The sequence below is a fragment of the Cherax quadricarinatus genome, chromosome 55, assembly GCF_038502225.1.
Source record: "Cherax quadricarinatus isolate ZL_2023a chromosome 55, ASM3850222v1, whole genome shotgun sequence".
Taxonomy (NCBI): domain Eukaryota; kingdom Metazoa; phylum Arthropoda; class Malacostraca; order Decapoda; family Parastacidae; genus Cherax; species Cherax quadricarinatus.
In genome coordinates this window covers 22936571-22956231 of record NC_091346.1, presented here as the reverse complement: position 1 = coordinate 22956231, position 19661 = coordinate 22936571, and the positions used below count along the sequence as shown (strand labels likewise).

Sequence of the window (19661 nt, the reverse complement as noted above, 5' to 3'; positions counted from 1 at the left end):
CGCTGCTCCATCTCTCACTCTACTCCACTGCTCCATCTCTCTACTCCACTGCTCCATCTCTCTACTCCACTGCTCCATCTCTCACTCTACTCCACTGCTCCGTCTCTCACACTGCTCCATCTCTCACTCTACTCCATCTCTCACTCTACTCCACTACTCCATCTCTCACTCTACTCCACTACTCCATCTCTCACTCTACTCCACTGCTCCATCTCTCGCTCTACTCCGCTGCTCCATCTCTCACTTTACTCCACTGCTCCATCTCTCACTCTACTCCGCTGCTCCATCTCTCACTCTACTCCACTGCTCCATCTCTCACTTTCCACTGCTCCGCGTCTCACTCTACTCCACTGCTCCATCTCTCGCTCTACTCCACTGCTCCATCTCTCGCTCTACTCCATTGCTCCATCTCTCTACTCCACTGCTACATCTCTCACTCTACTCCACTGCTACATCTCTCACTCTACTCCACTGCTCCATCTCTCACTCTACTCCGCTGCTCCATCTCTCTACTCTACTGCTCCATCTCTCTACTGCTCCATCTCTCTACTCTACTGCTACATCTCTCACTCTACTCCACTGCTCCATCTCTCACTCTACTCCACTGCTCCATCTCTCACACTACTCCACTGCTCCATCTCTCACTCTACTCCACTGCTAGATCTTTCACTCTACTCCACTGCTAGATCTTTCACTCTACTCCACTGCTAGATCTTTCACTCTACTCCGCTGCTCCATCTCTCACACTACTCCACTGCTCCATCTTTCACTCTGCTTCACTGCTCCATCTCTCACTCTACTGCACTGCTCCATCTCTCACTCTACTCCACTGCTCCATCTCTCACTCTACTCCACTGCTCCATCTCTCACTCTACTCCACTGCTCCATCTCTCACTCTACTCCGCTGCTCCATCTCTCTACTCTACTGCTCCATCTCTCTACTGCTCCATCTCTCTACTCCACTGCTCCATCTCTCACTCTACTCCACTGCTCCATCTCTCACTCTACTCCACTGCTCCATCTCTCACTCTACTCCACTGCTCCATCTCTCACTCTACTCCGCTGCTCTATCTCTCTACTCTACTGCTCCATCTCTCTACTGCTCCATCTCTCTACTCCACTGCTCCATCTCTCTACTGCTCCATCTCTCTACTCCACTGCTCCATCTCTCTACTCCACTGCTCCATCTCTCACTCTACTCCACTGCTCCATCTCTCACTCTACTCCACTGTTTGATATTAATGTTAACCTGCGTAAATTTATTTCTTCAGCAGGATTTAATCTTTATCATCAGGAAAATATTTAGAGGTATTTAATTATTCTTGAGAGGGGCAAAAAAATCTCTCATCGACAAACTATGTTGTCCAAGTCGGACCGAAACGTCGTCGTAAGATATCTCTGCTATCTGCGGGTTATTTGTATATTCCACTCACAGTACCGTGCATTGTTGTTCTTTGTATAAAATTTGCTTGTTAAGCGAAGATGTGATGCTTGTGTTGGGAGGACCACTACACGTTGTTTTGTGGTAGTTTATATCCTGCGATAGTCAACGTGGACACAACCTACTATACATACTATCATCGTCGTCTTTGCTAACTTATATATGGAACACCAGGAAGCTAAACGCTACGCCAACATCATTCCCAGCAGCGTCACTTGGTTACGTTATGTGCACCTCGTCGAGTTTTTGCCACAGACTTTAGGGATTTTGATTCTGAATGAAATTCTTGGAGAGTGATGGCGAGATAAAAGTTTTCCTCAACTGCTCAGTCTCTCTCTCTCTCTCTCTCTCTCTCTCTCTCTCTCTCTCTCTCTCTCTCTCTCTCTCTCTCTCTCTCTCTCTCTCTCTCTCTCTCTCTCTCCTTTTTACTAATTTCATATATGTGCTAATTTGTAGGTGTTTATACTAATGTTCTGTTTACCTAGGATTTTGTGTATTCTTTTATTCTTGCACTACCATCCACAGGATGGATACGTTCTTGCACTACCATCCACAGGATGGATATGTTCCTGCACTACCATCCACAGGATGGATACGTTCTTGCACTACCCTCCACAGGATGGATACGTTCTTGCACTACCATCCACAGGATGGATACGTTCTTGCACTACCATCCACAGGATGGATATGTTCCTGCACTACCATCCACAGGATGGATATGTTCCTGCACTACCATCCACAGGATGGATACGTTCTTGCACTACCATCCACATGATGGATATGTTCCTGCACTACCATCCACAGGATGGATATGTTCCTGCACTACCATCCACAGGATGGATACGTTCTTGCACTACCATCCACAGGATGGATACGTTCTTGCACTACCATCCACAGGATGGATATGTTCCTGCACTACCATCCACAGGATGGATACGTTCTTGCACTACCATCCACAGGATGGATACGTTCTTGCACTACCATCCACAGGATGGATACGTTCTTGCACTACCATCCACAGGATGGATACGTTCTTGCACTACCATCCACAGGATGGATACGTTCTTGCACTACCATCCACAGGATGGATACGTTCTTGCACTACCATCCACAGGATGGATACGTTCTTGCACTACCATCCACAGGATGGATACGTTCTTGCACTACCATCCACAGGATGGATACGTTCTTGCACTACCATCCACAGGATGGATACGTTCTTGCACTACCATCCACAGGATGGATACGTTCTTGTCCACAGGATGGATATGTTCTTGCTCTACCATCCACAGGATGGATACGTTCTTGCACTACCATCCACAGGATGGATATGTTCCTGCACTACCATCCAAAGGATGGATATGTTCCTGCACTACCATCCACAGGATGGATACGTTCTTGCACTACCATCCACATGATGGATATGTTCCTGCACTACCATCCACAGGATGGATATGTTCCTGCACTACCATCCACAGGATGGATATGTTCCTGCACTACCATCCACAGGATGGATATATTCCTGCACTACCATCCACAGGATGGATACGTTCTTGCACTACCATCCACAGGATGGATACGTTCTTGCACTACCATCCACAGGATGGATATGTTCCTGCACTACCATCCAAAGGATGGATATGTTCCTGCACTACCATCCACAGGATGGATATGTTCCTGCACTACCATCCACAGGATGGATATGTTTTTGCACTACCATCCACAGGATGGATATGTTCTTGCACTACCATCCACAGGATGGATATATTCTTGCACTACCATCCACAGGATGGATATATTCTTGCACTACCATCAACAGGATGGATATGTTCCTGCGCTACCATCCACAGGATGGATATGTTCCTGCACTACCATCCACAGGATGGATATGTTCCTGCACTACCATCCACAGGATGGATATGTTCTTGCACTACCATCCACAGGATGGATATGTTCTTGCACTACCATCCACAGGATGGATATATTCTTGCACTACCATCCACAGGATGGATATGTTCCTGCGCTACCATCCACAGGATGGATATGTTCTTGCACTACCATCCACAGGATGGATATATTCTTGCACTACCATCCACAGGATGGATATGTTCTTGCACTACCATCCACAGGATGGATATATTCTTGCACTACCATCCACAGGATGGATATATTCTTGCATAGGTGAGGTATGGATAAATAAGTGAGTGGTATAGTGTGAGAAGGGCATTTTGCGGCACGTAGTATCGTATCTTGGAGAGGATCCCAACCGTTTTGGATACTTTTTTGGCTATATGCTGGATATGGGTGCTGAAATTCAGGTTGTTGTCAAGGTATAAGCCTAGGAATTTTCCCCCATTATTTCTGGTAATTAGAGTGTTGTCAATCTTCATGTTAATTTGTGCATCTCCTGCTCTGCTACCAAACATAATATAGTAAGTTTTGTCAGTGTTAAGCGTAAGTTTATTGGCTGTCATCCAAGTCGATATTTTAATCAGCTCCTCATTCACAATGGTGTTGAGGGTGGCAAGATTAGGGTGAGAGATGACATAAGTCGTGTCATCAGCAAAGAGAATGGGTTTCAGGTGTTGGGATACGTTTGGAAGGTCATTGATGTATATGAGGAAGAGCAGGGGACCAAGGACACTTTCCTGCGGAACTCCAGTATCAAGTGGCCGTGTTGCTGATGCTGTGTCTTTAATGGTGACGTACTGATACCTATTAGTAATGTAAGATTTGAAATAAGCAAGCGCATGGCCTCTTATACCGTAGTGGTCAAGTTTGTGGAGTAGGATTTGGTGGTTTACTGTGTCAAAAGCTTTTCTTAGGTCAATAAAAATTCCTAGTGGATATTCCTTATTTTCCAATGCTGTGTAAAGCAGATCTAGCATTTTTTATGATTGCATCATTCTTGCACTACCATCCACAGGATGGATATATTCTTGCACTACCATCCACAGGATGGATATATTCTTACACTACCATCTACAGGATGGATATATTCTTACACTACCATCCACAGGATGGATATATTCTTGCTCTACCATCCACAGGATGGATATATTCTTCCACTACCATCCACATGATGGATATATTCTTGCACTACCATCCACATGATGGATATATTCTTGCACTACCATCCACATGATGGATATATTCTTGCACTACCATCCACAGGATGGATATGGGTGCACAATAAGGTAGCCGCTTCGGTGGCAATGACTGAATCTCTTGCCTTTACATTTTAATCCGGCACCATTCATTACTTCTGGCGGGTCCCAGATCAGATCTGACAGTAGTAGCAGTATCTGCCGCCAGGTTTGACCTGGCGGCAAATACAACGGCCAGGTCAGACCTGGCAGAAGCAACGCCAGCGGACACGTCCACATTTAGGACAGACCATGGGAGCAGTTGCTGTGTACAGCAGTGACTATCCTAGTGCTTAGTGGTCACAGTTTGGTGTTCCCTTGGCGTGCGCTCGCACTGCACACGCCAACATAAACACCGGAAAGAACAAAAACAAAGTAGATGTCAGCGATAGATACAAAAAAAAAGATAATTACTATAGCACCAGTAAAAATGACAACAATAACAGCACTTCATTTCGTCGCAAGAACAGCTACACCTGAAATTAAGAACAGCAAATGAAGTTCACATGAACAACTACACCTAACAGTGTACACAAGAACTACACCTGACAGTGTTCACACTAACAACAACACCTGACAGTGTTCACACTAACAACAACACCTGACAGTGTTCACACTAACAACAACACCTGACAGTGTTCACACAAACAACAACAAATGAGTGTTCACACGAACAACAACACCTGACCATTATCACTGTCAGGTCTGTCTTAGTATTTACAAGATAAGATCCTTAACATGTGTTTTAATTAATATATAAACACGTGTGAGCCACTCAGGTGCTGAATAAGACACCTGTGCAACACGAGAAAATTGACGATCGTCAATAAAGTTGTACAGGTGTTGTACATGTGTCTCAGTGATCAAACTTGTCAGTATTGTACACCATTAATGTAATATGTTGGAAGTTCAATATTTGGATCCTGCCTCTACCATTTCAGTGCCCAGGTCACTCCACCTGCTGACCAGGTCACTCCACCTGCTGACCAGGTCACTTCACCTGCTGACCAGGTCACTCCACCTGACCAGGTCATTCCACTTGCTGACCACTCTGAGGCTGAAGAACTATTCATGTTAGGTCCAATGAGACGGGTGCAACTAATGTGACATTTTATTGTGGCAACGTTTCGCACTGTAGGATCGAAACTCCAAGGCTGAGGAACTGATTACCTCATCTTTTGTTTATAGTTCTACTGTCTTCAAATTGTCCTGGAATCTGTATTGATAAAGCCACTGGATGGCGAAACGTCTACAATGAAGATACCCAGATGTTGCACACGTGTCTAATTTTCTTACAGGAGCTTTGTCAAGCATTTCGCTCCTGGAGAGCGAAACGTTGGCACAATGAAATGTCACATTAGTTGCATTTATGTCATTTTACCTAACACATTGTCGGTAATTCTATAAACATTATTGCTGAATTATTCCTGATCAACCAGGCTGTTGCTGCTGGTCGCACGCAATCCAACGTATGAACAACAGTCTGGCTGACCAGGCACTGACTTTAGGTATCTGTCTAGTTTCCTGTCTTCGAGAGGGAGCCGGAGAGATATCTAAAGTCAGTGCCAGATCAGCCGGGCTCTGGTTCGTACGTTGGACTGCGTGCAGCCAGCAGTAACAGTCTGGTTGATCAGGCCCTGATGTATCAGGTCTGGTTAAGAACCGGGCCGCGGGAGCGTTGACCCCCGGAACGGCCTCCAGGTAGGTAGATCCCTGTGACATATCTAATTCTATTTTAAACTTTCAGCTAGGCCCTCGTGTACCTGTTTCCCGCCTTTCTAGCAGTCTGTCCCTGTCCATCATGGCTCTTCTGTCTCATGTCATCGGGATTAGCTCCTCTAATCTCTCATATCTTATACTTGTTAGCTCTGGAACTAGTCTCATTGCAAACATGTTTAATAGTAGTTACTAATTATCAAATGCACTTGTCGATATACACTTGGCTTTTTATTGTGTGGGGGGGGGTTGTACTCACCTATTTGTGGTTACAGAAGTCGATTCATAGTTCCTGGCCCCCCTTTTCGCTGGTCGCTACTAACTCCACTCTCTCCCTGCTCCAAGAGCTTTATCGTATCTCTTCTTAAAGCTGTGTATGGATCCTGCCTCCTCTTGTGTGTGCGCGCGCGCGTGTTTAGATCAGGAGTGTGAAAAAATTCATAGGGTCAGATTTTACAGCAAGAGGACACAGTTTAGTCGGTGTGTTGCCAGTGTTGAATAATGACACAATAAGACCAAACCAGGTTGACTCGCTCTCCCCGCGGCTCTTAATAAATCAAACACAATGAGCAGCCACAAAAAAATGATTAATAACAACAACATCAATTAAGGCAATGACAATATCACCAGCAGCATCAGTAAGAAGCATTTTCATTATCAGCGGCATCAATTAAGACAACGTTACCATCAACAGCAATAATCAAAGAAGCGACAATTTGCATTATACCATAAACAACAACAAGATTATCGGTGAAACAACGACAATAATAACAATAACCATCTCAAGTGCAACTAATGTGACATTTTTCTGTGGCAACGTTTCGCTCTCCAGGAGCTTTATCAAGCCGTTCAACGGCTTGATAAAGCTCCTGGAGAGCGAAACGTTACCAAATTAAAATGTCACATTAGTTACACTTGTGTCCTTGTACTTTACATATTGTCGGTAATTCTACCAACATTATTACAATAGCATCTCGACGAGGTCAAAACTCATTTCAAGAAGACGACGATAGAGAACACAAAGAAGAAAAACAAAAAAGAAGACAAAGTTGGCGTAGGAGAAAACTAAGAACAGAGAAGACAAAAAAAAAAAGAAGGAAGAGTAGAGATAACAATAACAACAGCAAGCGTGCCAACCTCACACAAGGTTAAAAAAAAATCAACGAAGCGAAAGAAATTGTTGAAAGATCATAAAAAAGAATTATCAGAGAGTGAAGTCCCAGCAGCCTAAGAGAGAGAAACATCAGCTGTCTACCCTCACGTGCGCGCGCTCGCGCCCCTGCCAGCCAGAAACAAAAGCTAATCGATAAATTTCCCGGGAAACCGATGGAGAAGGCCGTAAGTGTCAAAGGCTCGCTGGTGTCGCGTCCCCCAGGCTCTCTGCACTGATTTATCCCCGACAGATGGTGTAGCAGCAGCAGCGGCAGAAGGAAGAGCAGAAGTAGTAGCAGAGAGGGAGAGGGAGGAGGAGAAAGGAAGATGTAAAAGAGAAAATAAGATGTACTAGAAAATAAGCAGGAGGGGAAAGGAAGATGTACGAGGGGAACAGGAGAGGTAAGAGAGGGGAGGGTAGAGAAAGAGATTGATAAAAGACTAATAAGGAAGACATCCCAATCCCCAGGCGCTGTATGGCTCCCATGGATTTAGCGCTCCCCAATAATAATAATAATAAATATAGAAGTGGCTTACCAGGGAGGGAGGGAGAACAAACCATGTAAACAGGAAAAGGGCGAGGATGAGGGTTCAGGGGAAAGGGGAAGATTAAGGTAGTAGTCTAAGGTAGGAGATGGCTACAACAGGTGATTAGGGAGAGGGAAAAAGGGATGTGTTGAGTTTTCCCTGAGGGAGGACTCGCAAGGAAGGATGTCTAGAAGAAAGATTGGTGGAGAGCAGAGGGATAAAGCTCAGAGGCAAGAAAATAGAGCTAATGTCTAGGGAAGGGAACGAGTGTGAAGGGTTAAGGGAAGGTACTCAAATGGTGGATAGGAAGTAAAGGGTAATAAAAGAATGGAATACAGAAAGTATATAGGGAAGATAAGATTTTTTCGGATTTTTAACCCCGGAGGGTTAGCTACCCAGGATAACCCAAGAAAGTCAGTGCGTCATCAAGGACTGTCTGTCTTATTTCCACTGTGGTCCTTCAGTCTTGTTCCCCAGGATGCCACCTACACCAGTTGATTAAGATCCAGGTACCTACTTGTTTGCTAGGTGAACAGGGACAACAGGTGTAAGGAAACACTCAGTGTTTCCACCCGGCTGGGGATTGAACCACCGACACTCAGTGTGTGAAGGCAAGAGTGTTGCCTACTAGGCCACGGGACACCACTAGTGCTAACTGGGGACGCTCTTCCTCGTATAATAAATGTACTTCATTTATTATACGTCTTGAAATTCCTTCCCTGAGCTTTCTGCATATTGTTTTTCCCTGCCACTCTGGTTGGCGTCACCACGCTACCTTATTCAGCCTCTTGCTACTCTTGCATCATTGCATAGCTCCTGATGACGCACGGAGACGTGTGGAAGATCTTGATCTGAAGATTTCCATCCCCAGTGGCTTGTCTTACTGAGACCGCCAGTGCTATAGTGGAACATATGTTTACATTCTGATCAGTTCAGACGTCACAATGGTATGAAGCGGTCATGAGCCGCTGGGGCGTTGATCCCTGGAACACCCTCATAAGCCGCGGAGGCGTTGACCCCTGGAACACCATGTGCCGCGGGGGCGTTGACCCCTAGAACACCCTCATGTGCCGCTGGGGCATTGACCCCTAGAACACCTTCATGTGCCGCTGGGGCGTTGACCCCTGGAACACCCTCATAAGCCGCGGAGGCGTTGATCCCTGGAACACCCTCATAAGCCGCGGAGGCGTTGATCCCTGGAACACCCTCATGAGCCGCGGAGGCGTTGATCCCTGGAACACCCTCATAAGCCGCGGAGGCGTTGATCCCTGGAACACCCTCATAAGCCGCGGAGGCGTTGATCCCTGGAACACCCTCATAAGCCGCGGAGGCGTTGATCCCTGGAACACCCTCATAAGCCGCGGGGGCGTTGACCTCTGGAACACCCTCATGTGCCGCGGGGGCGTTAACCCCTGGAACACCCTCATGTGCCACGGGGCGTTGACCCCTGGAACACCTTCATGTGCCGCGGGGGCGTTGACCCCTGGAACACCCTCATAAGCCGCGGAGGCGTTGACCCCTGGAACACCCTCATAAGCCGCGGAGGCGTTGATCCCTGGAACACCCTCATAAGCCGCGGAGGCGTTGATCCCTGGAACACCCTCATAAGCCGCGGAGGCGTTGATCCCTGGAACACCCTCATAAGCCGCGGAGGCGTTGATCCCTGGAACACCCTCATAAGCCGCGGAGGCGTTGATCCCTGGAACACCCTCATAAGCCGCGGAGGCGTTGATCCCTGGAACACCCTCATGTGCCACGGGGGCGTTGACCCCTGGAACACCTTCATGTGCCGCGGGGGCGTTGACCCCTGGAACACCCTCATAAGCCGCGGAGGCGTTGACCTCTGGAACACCCTAAGCCGCGGAGGCGTTGATCCCTGGAACACCCTCATAAGCCGCGGGGGCGTTGACCCCTGGAACACCCTCATGTGCCGCGGGGGCGTTAACCCCTGGAACACCCTCATGTGCCACGGGGGCGTTGACCCCTGGAACACCCTCATAAGCCGCGGAGGCGTTGATCCCTGGAACACCCTCATAAGCCGCGGGGGCGTTGACCCCTGGAACACCCTCATAAGCCGCGGAGGCGTTGATCCCTGGAACACCCTCATAAGCCGCGGAGGCGTTGATCCCTGGAACACCCTCATGTGCCGCGGGGCGTTGACCCCTGGAACACCCTCATGAGCCGCGGGGGCGTTGACCCCTGGAACACCCTCATGTGCCGCGGGGGCGTTGACCCCTGGAACACCCTCATGAGCCGCGGGGGCGTTGACTCCTGGAACGCTCTCATGAGCCGCGGGGGCGTTGACCCCTGGAACACCCTCATGAGCCGCGGGGGCGTTGACCCCTGGAACACCCTCATGTGCCGCGGGGGCGTTGACCCCTGGATCACCCTCATGAGCCGCGGGGGCGCTGACCCCTGGAACACCCTCATGTGCCGCGGGGGCGTTGACCCCCGGAACACCCTCATGAGCCGCGGGGGCGTTGACCCCCGGAACACCCTCATGTGCCACGGGGGCGTTGGCCCCTGGAACACCCTCATGTGCCGCGGGGGCGTTGACCCCTGGAACACCCTCATGTGCCGCGGGGGCGTTGACCCCTGGATCACCCTCATGAGCCGCGGGGGCGTTGACCCCTGGAACACCCTCATGTGCCGCGGGGGCGTTGACCCCCGGAACACCCTCATGAGCCGCGGGGGCGTTGACCCCTGGAACACCCTCATGAGCCGCGGGGGCGTTGACCCCCGGAACACCCTCATGAGCCGCGGGGGCGTTGACCCCCGGAACACCCTCATGTGCCGCGGGGGCGTTGACCCCCGGAACACCCTCATGTGCCGCGGGGGCGTTGACCCCTGGAACACCCTCCAGGTATAAACACTCTTCAGGGTGATACTGTTAGTATATTGTCTCGTCATTATTTCCTGTAAGTAACCAGGGACGGAGAGTTTAATCTTTCAGTTATTCAAGTATTCTTGACTGGTAGTAAACAGGTGTTATGCGGTGAACAGGAAAAGTCAAAGAAGAAAATTTAGGCTAAATTAAGTTAGATTAGATTCTGTATTATAGCTACACAGCGGGAACAAAAGCTAGCTATATTTCTATCATGTGGGTCATATACTTAGTGTTGAAATGTGTCAGCCTGAGCTGGGAGACTTCATTAATGTCAGCCTGTGTACATACACAGGTGTATATACACAGGGATATACGCAGAGGTGTATATAGTGTATACTTCTTAGTTCACATACAAACAGAAAGGTGTAGCTCTTCTAGTGTATACAAACAGAGAGTTTAAATCACTTATTTTAGGTATTAAAGTATTCTTGACTCTTGGTGAACAGGTGACACAGCCTTAATGACCCTCATGTAGTAGATAGGCTTCAAACTTGATAAACGAATCTACCAACAAGCGACCTGCCTCGCCAGCCTCCAAGAACCATTGAAAATATGACATAAAGAAGAACCTGGGAGGCTGGACCGTGTTTTCCATTCTCAGTCAGACATTGGACAAAAAAGAGATGGTTTAAATCAGCTGGTAATGGGCTCTTGATCCAAGGAATTTGAGCTACCCTTCTTCGATTTAAACCTAATTACTCTCCCCCTCCTGATTCCCCCATACGCTGTGTGACCCCTGCAGGTTTACCGCTTCCTTATGTGTATAATATCTCCCCTGCTTTTCTCTCCCACTCAAATCCGTTTTCTCCCCTCTTCCCCACAAATCCGTTTTCTGCCCTCGCACTTTTCTCAAATTCGTTTTCTCCTCACTCCCTCGTTTTCTTACTCTCCCCATCACTTATTCCTTCCCACAAAATTCCCTACAAGTGAGTAAGTTATGGCTACTTGGGCACAAATAATGTCAACACGGAGATATAATCACAGCAACAACCTCATGTAATATGACGGGAGGAAGGGAGGGGCGGGGGAGGGGGACTGTGGGAGGGAGGGAGGGGTGGAAAAAGACATGATTATGATACAAATTGAAGACGGTAGGAGGCGCTGAGAGTGTTGTGACATTCGTAAATGGAAGCCTTGCTTAATACCTTGACGTGCTGTGACATGTACGAGTTCAAAATATATATTTGAGCTCATGTTGTGACGTGAGGATATTATCAGTAATATTACTTCTGAGCCGCTTAGAAAAAGTCTCTAACAGTCTGCCTTGTTGACACAAACATATTACCACGAGTTATATACGAAACTTGAGAGCGATGATTGTATCGGGTTGTGCCGAGTGTCTGGCCATGCTGAGCTTCACGAAAGACAATAAAAAGAATCATTTACCATTATTTATTCAATAGCTGTCTTGCCAGATGTGCGCATATATCACAATTCAGAGACCTTCAGTGCAGCAAAACCCTCATCCTACTTCAGAGTGAGACACTGTACCAACCACCTCCAGGACTCAAGTCCAGCTAACTAGTTTTACTGAACTCCTTCATAAATGCTACCTTACACTCCAAAAGCACGTCAAATTCCTAAAACCACCTGTCTCCACTCACTCCACAGTAACATACTTAAATACATCTGGATGCTCGTGCCTCTACCATTTATAATCCCCCATACACTGGAACCCTTTCTGGGACGACCCCTACTCCTCCTTCCCACCACCCTGGATTTATACACCAATTTGGTCATCCTATTTTGCTCCATTACTAAATGTCCAAAGTATATTAACAAACCCTTTTCTGTCCTCTGAATAATATCTTGTATAACCCTTGCACACACAGTCTTCTAATTTCTACAGTCCTAATTCTTCATATATTCACATCATTCATTGTTCTCAAACGCAAAATCTCCCCTTCCTGTTGCAGTTTAGTCTCCTCTTCCTCCTTACTACAATGTTTAAAGTCGCTCTCTCACCACCACTATACTCTAGTACATTCCTTCGTTTGTGCCTCCCTAGATAAACTTTTTTCTCTCCACAGACACTTCGACACTCCACCTGCCATTTTTTCCCGTTCATTCTATTTATGAGTCACCTCGTCTTTGTGACATGGCTACTCCCAGATCTCTAAATACATTCATTTCTCCATACTCCCACCTAATTTGATATATATTTTTATTTCTTAAGCTTTTCTATTAATCTCATCAATTTGCTCTTTCTCGTAATCACTTTTAATCTTCATTTTTACACACCCTCTCAAACGCATCCATCTACCATTGCAACATCTCTTTAGAATATCACAAAAGACAAAACACAATCGCCTTAACACCCTAGTATTCACTTCTTTTACAACTCCATCTATAATATATTAAACAGCCAACGTGATATCACGCCTCCCTGTCTAAAGCCTACCTTTTCTGGTATATAATCCTCATGTCTCTTACAAATCCATACTTGAACCTCATCGTACTGGTACTACCTATTCCATACATATACAACATCTGCCACAATACTTCCCTATCCAAATTATCATTTTTTTTCCTAGATCCATAAATGTACCAAATAATTCTTTACACATATCTAAGTATTATTCATTTACATATTTAATGTAAACACTTGGTCTACACATTCCCTACACTTCCTAAAACCTTGTTCCTCTGCAATCCTGCTTTGTCTCTCTCACACTACCCAGTATACTCAAGACTTATTTCCCTATAGTTCTTTCATTCTCCCTTGTCCCTTATATAATGGAACTATACATGCCCTCTGCCAAACATTAGGCACATTCTGTGTTATACAAATATTGCACAAATACACCAACCATTCCGAAACTATATCCCCACCTGTTAATATCTCGGTCTTAATATCTGCTAGTAAAGCATCCATGCATTGATCAAGAAACTTATTAATATCATTATTATTTTTACTACATTCATGGTGGAGCGTTAAACCCATAGGGATCATACAGTGTCTGTGGGAATGGAGGGCATTCAGACTATTCAAGGAATTGAAGCACAGGTCCAATTCCTTACATCAAGAGCCCGTCACCAGCATCAAGGAACAGCTTCATCCTATCTATCTCAGCTGCCTTATCTCTTATTCCACTCATTGTCTTGCGTACCAACCCCACATTCACCTCTGTCTTATCCTCACTCCTACCAGATGTCATTCCTCCCTGCCCAAGGCATAGCTACTGCTTCTCTGTCTTCAACATTTAACACCTCAAAATATTCTCTTTCACTTCCCTTTACTCACCAATGCAGTTCTCCTTGTGCTCCATTGCCTCTTACTGCCACTAAATAGACCTGACATACCAGTTGTTTCTCTAATAACATGTACATCCAGTTGTCTACTACCAACTGTTTATCTAGTAATACATAGTCTAGTAAACTGCTGTCACTGTGTACTACATCATGTCTCGTAAACTTATTCATCTTTTTATAAATACATTAATACACAAATCAACTAGATGCCCTCATTAGTTCCTGTTATCCTCAAAAATACTACATTTTCTTTTGCTACACTAGTTGTCTTCGTACTTAACATTTTCTATCACCCTAAACATTTTCTACAAAAGTGTGTAGCTCAGACTAACACATTTCAACACTTTCTGTAACCCGTTCTGAGTGATGGAATATGACAGGCAAACATAGCTAGCTTTTGTTCCCACTGCGTAACTATCATATAAAATAGAGTAGTAACATACTGCTGATGTATCCAGTTTTACTAAAGAAAAAAAAAGTGTGAAGGTAGCTGTGTCAGTGGAGGATAAAGATGGCAGTGGTGGGTGCTCCCAGGCTAGCAGGACTCCTACCCCACCAACACATTTCAGGCTTAGCGCTAATACACGGGCTCACGGGACGATCACTGGTAGACTGGTGCATGGAGATGGTAGCTCCACACGTTGCTCCCTCTCCTAAACGATTTTCTCGCTCCTGTTTATATATATAAATTTCCTTGTGTTATTCTCGTTTCGGTGGAATTCCAACATTTACTCCGTCTATTGTCTTGAGTGGTTATAAATACACTACTCTGGGCGGTGATTTAAGCCAGAAATAACCAACTGAGCTGACTAAAATCACTGTACTTATTAGTGGATTATGATAAACTGGTGGAGCCCTAGACTATCACATACATGATGTATAGCCAGGCAACACATATGCAGTGTATAGATAACACACACAATGTATAGATTAATGGATAGAAATGCACTGAAAATTGTACAAAGGAGGATGACAAAGTTGATCCCATGTATCAGAAATCTTCCCTATGAGGATAGACTGAGGTCCCTGAATCTGCACTCTCTAGAAAGGCGTAGAATTAGTGGGGATATGATTGAGGTTTATAAATGGAAAGCAGGAATAAATAAAGGGAATGTAAATAGCGTGCTAATAATATCTAGCCAAGACAGAACTCGCAGCACTGGTTTTAAGTTGGAAAAATTAAGATTCAGGAAGGATATAGGAAAGCACTGGTTTGGTAACAGAGTTGGGGATGAGTGGAGCAAACTCCCGAGTACCGTATAGAAGCTAAGACGTTGTGTAGTTTTAAAAATAGGTTGGATAAATACATGAGCGGGTGTGGGTGGATGTGAGTTGGATCTGACTAGCTTGTGCTAACAGGTCTGATACCGTGCTCCTTAAATGGATGTGACGACCTGACTAGGTGGGTCATTGGTTTAAGCCGGGAGGTAACGTGGATCTGCCTCGCATGGGCCAGTAGGCCTGCTGCAGTGTTCCTTCTTTCTTATGTTATTATAACACACTGTGTAGATAACACACACAATGTATAGATAACACACAATGTATAGATAACATAATGTATAGATAACATAATGTATAGATAACATAATGTATAGATAACACACGATATATAAATATACACGATATATAGACAACATTTACACAATATATAGATACACACGATATATAGACAAAACATACGCGATATATCTATATGTCATTATATATGTTATTACTATTAATTAGTTAACATGATTTATGCTATAATTATACAAATCACTTTTAAATCTCTTTTTTGTTTCATTAAATCTATTTTTTTTCATGGGTTTAGCGCTCCCCATGATAATTTTTTTATACAAAATTGACTGCAGGGTCTTTCCTCACACCCATGGAACAATGAGGTAGTTACCTTATTAACCCGTATGTTGAAAGGTGACTTAATGTGGTGACTCGGTGGTTCCTCTGCTCCACTAACACCTCCTCCAGCCTAGTTAAGCAAAATATTTTTAAGGCTTAGGTGTAACTTAGATAAACACGTGGATGGTAGTGGTTGTGTGTGAGAACGTACCTCACATAGGTGAGTAGGCCTACTGTAATGAGGACCTGCCTCGCATAGGTGAGTATGCCTACTGTAGTGAGGACATGTCTCGTATGGATGAGTAAGCCTACTGCTGTGAGGACCTGCCTTGCATGGGTAAGTAGGTCTACTGTAGTGAGGACCTGCCTTACATGGGTGGGTAGGTCTACTGCAATGACCACCTACCTAGAATGAGTGGCAGTAGAACCTGTCTAGAATGATATCTTAAGATAGCTTTAAGTAACGTAGTCACATAACGGAAGGAAGGAAAAACGTTGAAGACACTCAGAGAGAAAGAGAGAGAGAGAGAGAGAGAGAGAATACGGCGAAGAAAAGATTCTGACGTTTAGTGGAATATAGAAGAGACAATTTTTCTTTTTTCAACAAACCGGCTGTATCCCACCGAGGCAGGGTGACCTAAAGAGAAATAAAAGTGTTTTTTTTTTCTTTTTAAATTTAGTAATGTATACAGGAGAAGGGGTTACTAACCCCTTGCTCCCGGCATTTTAGTCGCATCTTAAGACACACATGGCTTACGGAGGAAGAATTCTTTTCCACTTCCCCATGGACAAGACACAAATGTAAACTATAAATTCAAATACTTCAGAGAGACAGATTTTCTGAGTTTGAAGGCAGTGTACAAGTAATGCATCAGTAGGTGAAAAATGAGTTAAGGTTGATGGGTGTAAACACAGGGTGATGGTGTAAACACAGAGTGGTGTAAACACAGGGTGATGGTGTAAACACAGGGTGATGGTGTAAACACAGGGTGATGGTGTAAACACAGGGTGATGGTGTAAACACAGGGTGATGGTGTAAACACAGGGTGATGGTGTAAACACAGGGTGATGGGTGTAAACACAGGGTGATGGGTGTAAACACAGGGTGATGGTGTAAACACAGGGTGATGGTGTAAACACAGGGTGATGGGTGTAAACACAGGGTGATGGGTGTAAACACGGGGTGATGGGTGTAAACACAGGGTGATGGTGTAAACACAGGGTGATGGTGTAAACACAGGGTGATGGTGTAAACACAGGGTGATGGTGTAAACACAGGGTGATGGGTGTAAACACAGGGTGATGGGTGTAAACACGGGGTGATGGGTGTAAACACAGGGTGATGGTGTAAACACAGGGTGATGGTGTAAACACAGGGTGATGGGTGTAAACACAGGGTGATGGTGTAAACACAGGGTGATGGTGTAAACACAGGGTGATGGTGTAAACACAGGGTGATGGGTGTAAACACGGGGTGATGGGTGTAAACACAGGGTGATGGTGTAAACACAGGGTGATGGTGTAAACACAGGGTGATGGTGTAAACACAGGGTGATGGTGTAAACACAGGGTGATGGGTGTAAACACGGGGTGATGGGTGTAAACACAGGGTGATGGTGTAAACACAGGGTGATGGTATAAACACAGGGTGATGGTGTAAACACAGGGTGATGGGTGTAAACACAAGATCTGACGCTGGTTAACAGCATATGAGACGTGCTAATCACACATGCAAGATCTTAAAAATACAGGGAGGGAACACAGAATATTTCTTAGTACATGCAAAAGGTACAAGAGACAACAGTGGTGACTTGAGAAAAAATTGGAATAGAAATATAAGAGAGAGACAGGGAAATTTTTCTTCAAAATGGTGGATATATTTAATAAAAATAATATTGTTTCACGTATTAAAAAAAACAATCGTATGAAATATACAATAAAATCAAAGAGATTTAACATTCTGACTAAAATTGTGGATTTTTAGTCAAGATACTTTAATTTTAGTGTCAAGCAGGAAATAGTCCAAAAAGTCATAAATTGTCATCGTTTTCAATTACACGTGAGATGTAATAATAATAATAATAATAATAATAATAATAATAATAATCTTTATTTCTACAAGTACATGATACAACTTACACAGTTAAACGATGTAGAGTTCTAACACCCTTGATAATACTGAGAAATTGTACAGAAAAAATTACTGAGTACGAGACACAAGAATATAACTCTGCTTTTGTAATTTATGCAACACAACACAACATACACACACACACACACACACACACACACACACACACACACACACACACACACACACACACACACACACACACACACACACACACACACACACAAATCTGGTAGACAGGTAGACCAAGTGAGCCTTGAAGAGTTTTCTTCACTTGAGTGGAAAAAGGTGGTGTGATGGGTGACACGGGGTGACTGATGAGAAGACACAGAGAGGGGAAAAATCCCACTGAGATGGATGATGAGGAAGGAAAGAGTCGAGGGAATATAACAGAAAGAAATGGGTGGAGGAGAGAAGTTGGCTAGATGAGCGGGTGGAAGAGAGAGGTTGGCTAGATGAGTGGGTGGAGGAGAGAGGTTAGCTAGATGAGTGGGTGGAAGAAAGAGGTTGGCTAGATGAGTGGGTGGAAGAGAGAGGTTGGCTAGATGAGTGGGTGGAGGAGAGAGGTTAGCTAGATGAGTGGGTGGAAGAGAGAGGTTGGCTAGATGAGTGGGTGGAGGAGAGAGGTTAGCTAAATGAGTGGGTGGAGGAGAGAAGTTGGCTAGATGAGTGGGTGGAGGAGAGAGGTTAGCTAAATGAGTGGGTGGAGGAGAGAAGTTGGCTAGATGAGTGGGTGGAGGAGAGAGGTTGGCTAGATGAGTGGGTGGAGGAGAGAGGTTGGCTAGATGAGTGGGTGGAGGAGAGGTTGGCTAGATGAGTGGGTGGAGGAGAGAGGTTGGCTAGATGAAGGGGTGGAGGAGAGAGGTTGGCAAGAGTGGGTGGAGGAGAGGTTAACTAGATGAGTGGGTGGAGAAGGGTTGGCTAGAGTGGGTGGAGGAGAAGGGTTGGCTAGAGGAGTGGGTGGAGGAGAAGGGTTGGCTAGAGGAGTGGGTGGAGGAGAAGGGTTGGCTAGAGGAGTGGGTGGAGGAAAGAGAAGGAAGCTTTAAGGTCCAGTAGAAACACTGACAATTTGTATCATAAACCTTCTGAAGTAAACACCAACTTTGAAAATTAAGAATGCCTCTTCAGATCGATTCTAAAGCTATGGAACGAGAAAACCCTGGAGGGGCTTATAGGAGGAGGAGTGTTCCTACGTGCACTTACACCATGTACTTCACAACACTTAGGAATAAATTACAGTAACATTACAGCACAATGCTCAAGATATGTATCAGAAATCTTCCCTGTGAGGATAGACTGAGGTCCCTGAATCTGCACTCTTTAGAAAGGCGTAGAATTAGGGGGGATATGATTGACGTGTATAAATGGAAAACAGGAATAAATAAAGGGGATGTAAATAGCGTACTGAAAATATCCAGCCAAGACAGGACTCGCAGCAATGGTTTCAAGTTGGAAAAGTTCAGATTCAGGAAGGACATAGGGAAGCACTGGTTTGGTAAGAGAGTTGTGGATAAGTGGAACAAACTCCCGAGTACCGTCATAGAAGCTAAGACCTTGAGTAGTTTTAAAAAT

The 19661-nt window shown here is 45.2% G+C and overlaps 1 protein-coding gene across 2 annotated transcripts in view; it reads right to left on the bottom strand.

The window, feature by feature from the left end:
- Positions 1-19661, bottom strand: part of LOC128698987 (protein vestigial-like) — a 205461-nt gene that overhangs the window by 37227 nt on the left and 148573 nt on the right. The window lies entirely within an intron of this gene.